This window comes from Morus notabilis, unplaced genomic scaffold (assembly GCF_000414095.1).
Source record: "Morus notabilis unplaced genomic scaffold, ASM41409v2 Scaffold226, whole genome shotgun sequence".
In the NCBI taxonomy this organism is placed as follows: Eukaryota; Viridiplantae; Streptophyta; class Magnoliopsida; order Rosales; family Moraceae; genus Morus; species Morus notabilis.
Window position 1 is genome coordinate 13,587 of NW_010358750.1, and position 7,711 is coordinate 21,297.

Genomic DNA, 7,711 nt, shown 5'->3' on the forward strand with positions numbered 1-7,711 from the left:
CCTTGGCCGCCCGTATGTTGCGGAGAGAAGCCGGCGGATGACGGGTTGGGCGTCCAGGCAGGCCGAGAGGGGGGAGACCGTGAGCCTCCATTGTGGCGGTTGGATGCAGCGTTGGCCGTGACTGGTGCGAATGAGGGGGTGGAATGACCCTGTTTGAGGGACAGTTCCCGATTAATCAGTTTCTCATGAAGCTCATCAAAAGAGATTGGTGTGTCGCGGCCCTCAATACCGTCAGCAAGAGCCTTGTAGTCGTCATCAAGACCATCGAGAATCTTCTCGATAAGATCTTCATGATCCATCGGTTTGTCAAGCGCGGCAAGTTCATCGGAGTGGCACTTGATAAATTGCATATATTCTAAGATCAACTGAGAACCTTTGACCGGGCGCTTGATTTGATCCTTGATTTGCTTGATGTGTCCACGAGACGGGCGAGCATAAGTGTTGGCAAGGGTGAGCCATGCTTCGCGGGAGGTGGTAACATGTTGGATGAGCGGAATCAAGGGAGATGAGATGGATCCGACAAAGGCGCCAAACAACAGTTTGTCTTGCCGAACCATGGGAGATAATCCGGGTTGGTTGTGTCTATATTGTTGGTGCGAACGGTAGACGGAGGACATGGATAAGAACCATCGATGTATTTCTAGAGGTCATAGCCGACGAGATTGGCTTCCATCTGAAGCTTCCATGACAAATAATTGGTGGAGGTGAGTTTGACAATATTGTGATTAGCCATATTGATGAGTTGAAGAGGTTGGGTTGGATTGGTGGAATTGGGAAGGGCGACAATGTGGGATTCGGTGGGTAGGGGAAGCTGAGGTTGGTTGGCTGCCATGGTGGAGCGGAAAAAAAAAATTCAGAAGGAGGACCAGCGGCTCGATACCATATGAGACTTTAGAATTGAGGAAATAATGCACCACTTTTCCATTGATAGAAGAAGAGTATAAATAGGTTACAAACAGAATCAGGAAACAATATTTTGAAATTGGAAACTAACTATAATCTAGGAAATTTAAAATTCTTAGCTATACAAATCTAATTCCAGCTGTACAATAATCTAAATAAAGAAACTATCGTTTAATATCTCTAATAGAAAGTGCATGAGTAAGGATTTTTATAACCTTTTACTCTTAATTCATAACCTTTTGAGTTAAATAATTATACTAACAAAAGGGTATTTATCAAGAATAAGGGGTAAAGGTCTAGATTCACATATTCTTAAAAGTAAATTCTCCATTTTTTCATTTATTTTTTATACAATTATTTTAATTTCGACATTAGAAGTAGGAGCGCAGTTTTTCGCCGCTACTGTTCAATTTTTTTTTTAAATAAAATTATTTTTTATTGTTTTTATTTGTTAATTTGTAAATGGTTGATACCAATAATCATATAATTAATAGTAGTTGTGCTTCATAACAACAAGCATTTAAGGGCATTACATGTTGCCAATTCCAATCCTAATTGTTCTGAAACTTTTTGTTTGGCAGAATTATCCGAGCATTTTTGGTAGAAGAACAGAAGATTGTTAAGAAGGTTTTGAAGATTCAGAAAGCAAAAGAAAAGCAGGCTGCAAAGAGCTAAGATGTCCTTGAGTGTTAATTTAATTTAAATATTTGCTTAAATATATATAACATTACAACTAATTGACATTAAATAGCAAACTATTACAATAAAAAGAAAATATCTAAATTGTCATCGTAAGTAATTAGTATAAGTCTTCATCAATAATATTCAGTTTTCTGTCGTCTTGCTGTCAGTCTCATATTTTCTCTCTAGAACTTGTGAGAGTATTTTGCAAGCTAGGCTAGAGTTTTCTATGTGAGGCTAGAGATGAACTTCTGTTTAGTGACCCAATTCGGGATTTTGATTCCATGTGTTGTAAAGTTCAATATTTGAATGAATTAAATCTCATATATCTTTCTATTACTTTTTAAAATATTGTGTGCCAATTTTTATATAAGTTCAGTCACGCTTTTCTTATGTAATTCTATCATGCATTGTTTTGTTATTCAAATTATTTTGTAAATTGTCTTTTACTGCAATATTGTCAAATTGATATATTGTCAATTTTGGATAATTTGTAATAATAATATTTTCGGAGTCAACATGGAGATTTAATTTATTCGATCCTTTTATTTTGTGAATTAAAACTTGAATTGATAAATGAAACATTAGAGATTCTCAACCCTTACCGTTTTTACTACTGAATTTCTTCCACACAAATCTTCTTTCTTTTTTATTTGCAACAAAATCTCAAAAACTCTTCTTTTTCTTTAATTCCCTTATTATTTATTTTTCTCTAACGCTCTTATTTTGCTAATCTTTCTTGTTATCTTGTTATTTCTCTGTGGATATGACCGCCCTTCTGTGCTACAATTGACCGCTTGTGAACATCACCTTTGGGCGTTAATCACCGGCCACACCACATGCAGACCTCCCTGGAGTTGGCGCAAATTTACAACAGGAGAGAGAGAGAAAACTCCTCCTTTATCCAATTTCTAATTTTAGCTTAAATTCAAATCTAAATAAAGTCATACTTCACTTTCCTTTTGAATTTGATTGGAAAACTTATCAAACAAGTAAACCGGATATCTTAGAAAGCAACCAATTGAATCTCTGTGGGATTCTACTTGTGTCACACGCCCCCTGCATCGCCCTGTGCCTGGGCGTGTGACCTCCTGTGGTCCTACCATAACGTGTTCTAAAATTAATTTAATTAAATAATCACATTATTTATTTTGAGTGTTATTAAATCCCAATAATTTATCTTGTCTTGCAAATAATACAAGGATGACACGGGACTCATGGGCCTATAATTTTGAGCTCTAATAAAATTAATAATTAATTAAACTCTTTAATTAATTAATTCTATTAATTCTAAAAGTTACTCCACTAAAAACTTGGAATCGCACTCTCGAAATTATAGACATAATTTACTTTTAAGAACTTAAAGTGTCCATTCGATATAATCATTACATATAGATCAATCCTCCATAAATAATTCATAATTAGAGCTAGGTAAAATCCATTAACCTCTCTAATTACATCTTTATCCTTGAGTACCATTAATTCTCTAATGAATAGTATATTCATAAAACACATTCATGAATACGAGCTCGTTACTTATTCAAGTACCGAATCAACTCTCAAGAGAATTATTTATCTACTTCTTCAAAGAAGAATAAATGGATTACATCTCGTATATTAGCATTCCCAACTATCCAATTCATCATTTTTCCAAGATACAAGGGATAAGATTTACAATCTCGAAATCCATACTGAGTAAGTTAAAAAACACAAATCCATAAATGAGAGTGTACTAATAACTCAGGATTAAGATCATTCTATATACGACCATTGGTAAACTCAAATTTGATTTTCTATAGTTAACGGAAATTATCAGAAAATCAAATTGTGTCTGTGTCCCAGTTCTACATAATCTTATTATGCATAATACACTCATTTAATATCTCTTTATATTAATGATGTGGATAACACCATTCCATTCTTAATAGGAATGACGTGTATTAGTAATGTTTTAATTAAAAATTCCATAACTTTAATTAAATTCATTACAAACATTATTTTGATTATTATCCTTAAATATTGTCCTTTCGTATATAACACTTATATATAATATTTAAGGTCACATAAATAATCACGAAATTTTCAATGATATTCATAAAGCAATCAAAAATACATACACATAAATAACAAATAAACTATTTTATTAATTAAATAATAAATATTTTTATTACATCTTATGTTTGAAGAGACTATTCCTAACCATTATAAATTACTTGGTATACTCACATAATGTTGCTCTGCCAAAAAATCACTCCAACCAGTCTTTTCATCCCAATGCTTCATCTTATGAAACTCAATAAGGCTTATATTTGGATGTTCTACTCTATGCGCCGCATATGACTTAGTCCCCTGTCCCCCCACATATTTACCCAATTGCTCTCTATTCGAACTATTTTGTATGCTTTTTCTCTGTTGTTAGTAAAATGGGTAATAAGAACATGAAACTGTTATAATGCAAAAAAGATATAAAAGTAAGAAGTATATAATTACTTTAATACTCACAAACTGTGCCTCTGTGAACCAGAAGTCACAAAGCCAGTCCCAATCAGCCTTGTCTGGGACATCAGGGTGTGGATGTAGTTTCCCTAAAGCAGTGTTCCCAGGTCCCAGCGGCTTCCTTGCAATGTTATAAAAATGGGCGCGAAATGCACGACACCAATCATTCCACAGTTGTCCTAGATGCCTATTCATGCTTACCATTAGCGGCTCACTCCATGGAATATTAAATTTTTGTTGCAATTCAACATACACATTAGAAAGAGTCATACAATCAAAGTGTTTTAAAAATAAGAAATAAAATTTTAGTTCTTACATCCATTGCTTTCCAAATTGGTATCTTCTATTCTGAATCAATCTTATGATATGAAGCTTGGCAAACGTTGTTTTCCATGCATAGACAAATCACGTGACCATGTACTGTGATTTTCCCCTATTGGCTTCAACGTGGTCATGTCAAATTGGATTGGTAATTTTCCATCCTTAGTGCTTCTTCTCCTTCTCTCTCCATCCAATCCTAGATATGGTCCTCTACCACCCTTTTCCTTTCCTGATCCGCCATCATCATCATGAGGGGTTCTGGGGGAGCTCGACATAGTGTACCTGTATATTGGAAATAAAGCATTAGGAAATATAAAGAATAAGTTAATAATACAACAAGTTCAAGCTATCACAATATTAATGTACGATATATTTACAATTTTATTCATCCATTTCATTTGATGATGCCTCGGGGTCATCAGGCTCATCACTATCATAGTCTTCATCTTCTAACATCTCTTCATCATCGTACTCATCGACAGTATCATCAACTCCATCATCATAATTTATGTTAGCATTATCGTCATCGATCGGTGGTCTAACTTCTGTTTGTATAACAGTGGTACAAATTTCAGGATCCATATCGTCATGATGAATCAATAATGCTTCCATATCATGCTCATTTATAGTTATCGGCACGCTTGATGAATTATCTTCAATTGCATTATCATCATTTTCAACGTCATCTTCTTGTACAGGAATATCCCATAGATGTCTATGGCTAAATTTTTCCACATTTGCCAAGATCCACCTTTGAGTGGATCTCGCATAAAAAATACTTGTTGCGCTTGAAAGGCAAGTATGAAGGGTTCATCTTTATACCATTGTTTGTCCCCACACAGAGTTATGCAGTACTTCTCATACACGACATTTTTGGATCGTATTGATGTGTTAAGCCATGTACACTTAAGCATTGACTTAGTTGCTTTTGCAGTAGATTCTAATCCCGATGTTGATCCGACACAACTTACCGGCGATAGTCGCAGCACCAAGAGCTTTCAAGGGAGGCAGACATGTATAGATAGTAGAGTGGCATACCTTCTGGATTGAGGGTCCCACCCGGTAAACACCGTACAGGCAAAATACCTGCGGGGGGAGGAGGCCCTGAACAACAGGACACGATAGTCATCACTGACATAAGTAAATTCACAAATTTGCTAAACTACACCCAAGAAATCTGATATGGAGCCCTCATCAGATGCAAGCACAGAAACGCCACAACTTTGCGTCGTTTGTCTAGAGTCACGCTCCTCGATCAAGAACTTAACTCCATTAATCATGCATCCATTATAAGAAGTAACATGAACATCGGGACCACAAGACAAGTAAAATAGCTCATGATCAGTTTGCTCAGGCGAGTTAGATATCTACATTTAAGTGAGAAAATGTTGTATAGAAAAGGTTAAATTATCATAGAAAAGGTTAAATAGTCAAAAAAAAATTGAAAACTTACCCGATTACTAAACCATCTCGGCAATTCCTCTTTCTGCTTTTGGTGCAAGCTGCGGGGGACAGTTTTTCTCAACTCTTCCATATGTTCACTGTGCACATTAATTGTATAATGAATACGCAAAGTAGCGGGAAGTATAATAACTTTATTGAAAATGTGAAAGGATGGAGGAATGTACTCGAGATACTTTCTAACTTCTAGACAGTTGTTTAAAATGAACCAATGCGCCTTCTTTTTTACAAATTGTTATCAAGACGAATTATGTTTCTACTTCCCAATGGTTGACCATGATGTTTAAATATTGATAATTGTGCTTGTGATGACGAAGATGGCCGATCATAGTTTCTCTCTCGCTGATTAAATCGTGTCTCTATCCCAAAAAAATACAATGAACAAAATGTTAAAGCTTCCTTCACTATATATCCCTCTGCAATAGAACCTTTAGGGCGAGCTTTGTTTCTAACATACTTTTTTAGTGTTCCCACAAACCGTTCAAAGGAAAACATCCATCTGGCGTGCGCTGGACCACCAAGCCTAGCTTCCCTAGGCAAATGTACAGCCAAATGGACCATAATATCGAAGAAAGCTGGTGGGTATATCTTTTCTAATTTGCACAGAATTTTGACAATCTTCTTTTCCATATCTTCCAACTCTTCTAGCGCACAGTTTCTTGAAGAAGTTTGATAATTCAGTAAGCGTTTCTCGAACCTCCAGAGTCATATGAGGCCTGATGCCCACTGGTAACAACCGCTGCATAAGCACATGACAATCGTGAGACTTTAAACCAGATATTTTTCCATCAACTACATTGACATTCTTTGAAATATTTGATGCAAACCCATATGGAAATTTGACAGGCTTTAGAAATTCACAAAACTGCCTTCTCTCATCTTTAGTTAAACATACACGGCATGCGGCTTGACCCATTTATCCGTGACTCCTTTCTTATTTTCATATTTGCTAGGTCCAATCGTGCTATGTCAGTGTCCTTTGTTTTGCCTTCAATATTAAGTTCCAACAACACTATCACAAATGTTTTTCTCAGTATGCATAACATCAAGATTGTGCCTCAAGTCAAGTTTTGACCAATAAGGAAGTTCGAAAAAGATATTTCGGTTAGTCCAATTTAACTCAAACTCAGTGCGCGTACGCTTTTTACCATTCCAATTTAGATGCTTTCCAGGTAGATGAGGAATCTTTTCTAGTTGTCGCAAGATTTCATCACCATCTATGCACTTTGGAGCATTCCTCATCTCGATGCTCGGGACAACACACTTTACATTCCACTCGGATGGCTAATGTGTCTTTGTTACAAACTGGCCATGTATCTTTTTGTGCTCCAACCAGACAAGTTGCCATATGCAGGAAAGTCATTGATTGTCCACGGTAACGCAACATGCAATTGGAAGTACTCATTTTTGTCACTATCAAATGTTCAAAGAACTCCTTCGAACCACAACTCTTTAAGCTCATCTATCAACGGCCAAAGATACACATTTATGTATTTCCCAGGGGCTGTACATCCCAGAATTCATAAACTCATCATAAACACGATGACTCCACTACCACAGAACAATGTTTTGATAGCGTTTCTTTAAAAACGTCATGTTGCATATATTTCATAGCGTCTGAAAATAGTTATGTTTTATATATATATATATATATATTAATATATATTATTGGGAAGTCAGTTACGTTGTACAGAGAAGCCTTAAAGTTAGCCTTAAAACTAGGAAGTCAATTTGTAACTTATTTTTGAATTCATTAGCTGTGTACATTTATATATAGGTCTGTAATATATTTCTGAAGAATATGAAAGAAAATATATTCAGTAGCAGTGCTTTTATATCGACTCTTTCC

The 7,711-nt window shown here is 35.6% G+C and overlaps 1 long non-coding RNA gene and 1 other non-coding gene across 2 annotated transcripts; both read right to left on the reverse strand.

Moving 5' to 3' along the window:
- Positions 1 to 169: 169 nt before the first annotated feature.
- LOC112090641 lies at positions 170 to 302 on the reverse strand. The gene has a single exon (XR_002901747.1). It is a non-coding gene; the product is annotated as a small nucleolar RNA Z247 (small nucleolar RNA).
- A 4,108-nt stretch (positions 303 to 4,410) lies between these two features.
- Positions 4,411 to 6,090, reverse strand: LOC112090639. Its single transcript, XR_002901746.1, has 3 exons — positions 6,030 to 6,090; positions 5,855 to 5,942; positions 4,411 to 4,683 (listed from the first exon to the last, which is right to left on the reverse strand). It is a non-coding gene; the product is annotated as an uncharacterized LOC112090639 (long non-coding RNA).
- Between the last annotated feature and the right edge of the window lie 1,621 nt (positions 6,091 to 7,711).